Source organism: Lolium rigidum, chromosome 3 (genome assembly GCF_022539505.1).
Source record: "Lolium rigidum isolate FL_2022 chromosome 3, APGP_CSIRO_Lrig_0.1, whole genome shotgun sequence".
Taxonomy (NCBI): domain Eukaryota; kingdom Viridiplantae; phylum Streptophyta; class Magnoliopsida; order Poales; family Poaceae; genus Lolium; species Lolium rigidum.
The window spans coordinates 39,048,107-39,050,606 of record NC_061510.1 but is presented as its reverse complement, the minus strand read 5'-3'; the positions used below and the strand labels follow the sequence as shown (position 1 = coordinate 39,050,606).

The following is a 2,500-nucleotide window of genomic DNA, read 5'->3' as shown; positions in this document are numbered from 1 at the left end:
TTTTTTTTACAAAATAAAAGGTTAAGTACTCAGAAGATTGCAATAATCAGAGTGCTAGGATAAAAAGTTTCAAGGCACGCCTCAAGAGTATGAGGATTAGGTGTGAAATTCGAATAGTTTTTAACCAGCAAATCCAGATACTGGAACATAAAGATCATGACTCCTGATCCTTCGCACTATGATCGTTCGAACACACGCCCGAGACCCTGAAAAAAATCCCTGTCCCCTGTGGTGGTGATATAACGACGTCTACGCAACTTTTCATCAACCGCAGCAAAATAAAAGTTCCCATAAACCATGGTCACCAAGCCCATAAGATCATATTTTAACAGACCATTTGTTTCTTTTGGAGTATCTTGATCACAGAGACCTGGGACGGAGGATGATCGTGCTTCAGTGCCGACACCGACAACCACGGGCAAATCTTCCCCCAGGAAGCGACGACAGACTACTCCAGAACAATAACCATCTCAAATGTGTGAGCACACCCCACAAAAAGTAGTGGCAAAGCAAAGACAGAAACAATTATACACTGACCATACCAGCTATGAGGAGCTTCAGCTCACACCACTCTCAGGTAGCCTGAGTTTCAAATGAGCCCAAACAATCACAAGTCGAAAACTCAAGATATAGCAACTTAACAGAATATACAAATTCACACTCACGTTAGTTGCCAAAACCGTAATTAGTGGATGATTTGTTTCATTTCAATATACAGTAACATGTACTGCAGCGGTCATACACATAAAATAATTACATTAGTCAATTAACTGATCTAGCTAAATAAAATATGCTCACATACAATTTCAAGGATGACCATGGAGAAGGTTGAGGTTTATGTATTGCTGGATCTAGCACCCTGAGCCATGCAGCCATGCATAATTATGCGAAGGTGAATGTATAAAAAACCTGTAGCTTAAAATTGGGTTTTTCATGTTCAAGTGCAAAAAGAATGAGCCGAAATGTAGCTGGATAAATGGTAGCCAGTGAGTTTTAAGCAGAATTCAGATGCTAGCATAGTAGTGCACATTTTAGACGGTGGTTTGTGAAGAGTCATAACCTGGGAACCTACAAGCAGCTATAGGATCCTTCATAGCGCGACTTGAGTGAGCATTTTCCCTCCGCAAGCAGCCATGTAGGCATCATCAAGGCCTGGAAGAACATCCTTATGAGGATAGGTATGCCTGCGTCGAAACGTGTCGTCGCTAAGCATGACCATGGTGAAGAAGCTTTGGTCTTTTCGGACCAGACCTTTGTCCTGGAGCAGCTTCATGACAGAATGCCGAGGCGCCAGTCTGGTCTCCAGGCTGTACATGAAGATGGAGGGCCGGGCACGGATGTAGGCGGTGTCGACGCCGACCACCCTGGTCAGGAACTCCGTCACGCGGCGAAGCTTCTCGCCGGAGACCCTGAGCAGAATGGGGTACCTCCTGACCGCGCTGGCCACCTCGGCCGTGGAGCACCCGAGCGTCTCCCCGAAGAGCTTGAGCTTGGCCGCCATGGTCTCCGCGCCGAGGCCCGTCACGGTGTCCACCGCCTGCTTGAACATGGGAGAGTTGCGCGGCACACCGAGCTTGTCGGCGCGCTCGAGGATGGACTTGACGGTGTCCGGGTTGCAGGTGAGCAGCCTCGAGTTGCGCACGCACATCCTGGCGATGTCGGCAGGGGTTATCCCGCTCTCCCGTAGAGTCGCGATGTTGGGCTTGACCACCCGCTCGAGGTCGGACGTGAGGAAGTAGTAGTTGTGCCTGAGGACGCGGAGGAGCTTCTCCGGCGACCCCAGGAAGGGGATCCAGAAGCCGAGCTTCTCCTGGATGCTGAAGGTGCGGAAGACGCAGTGGGTCACGCGAAGGAAGGTCCGGACCTGCGCGTCGTCGAGGCCATAGCTGCGTAGGCTGGCGATGCGGGCCTTGAGGGTGTTCTCGACGCTGCAGTTGAGGATGCGCGGGTCGTGCGAGACGATGTGGGCGATGTCCGCCTTGGAGAGGCGGAGGGAGGGGCCGGAGAGGAAGGCGAGGACGGAGTCGGCGTTGGAGGTGGACTTGCAGTGAGAGATGTGCCTGGCGGCCTTCAGGGCTTGCTCCGGCGTGAGGCCGCAGGTGGTGACGAGGTAGTCGGCGGCGGCGAAGGCGCCCGGCGGGGCGTCGGTGGCCGCCGCGGTGGATAAGAGGGCCCGACGGAGAGAAAGGATCACTGGTGAGGCTGGGTGGCGGAGCGAGAGGAGTTGTTTCGGGAGGTGAAGCATCGCGACGGCGGCGGCGGCGGCGGCGGAGGGGCTCGGTCTCGGTGTGGTAGGGGAGTCCGCCTCGAAACTGTCCTATCGCAGCAACTACCGTAATAAATTGCTGGGCCTGATTTCGTTGAACGAAGGGCTAGTCCAGTTCTCTATTGGGCCTAAAATGCAAAATGGCGCTACTCCATCTTCCGATCCATCACAAGTGTTGAAGTTTTGTCCTAAAAAAAGTGTTGAAGTTTTAGATTAAACTAGTTGAATGACCCG

The 2,500-nt window shown here is 52.4% G+C and overlaps 1 pseudogene; it reads right to left on the bottom strand.

Moving 5' to 3' along the window:
• Positions 1 to 965: 965 nt before the first annotated feature.
• Positions 966 to 2,245, bottom strand: LOC124695697 (annotated as a pseudogene).
• Positions 2,246 to 2,500: the final 255 nt, after the last annotated feature.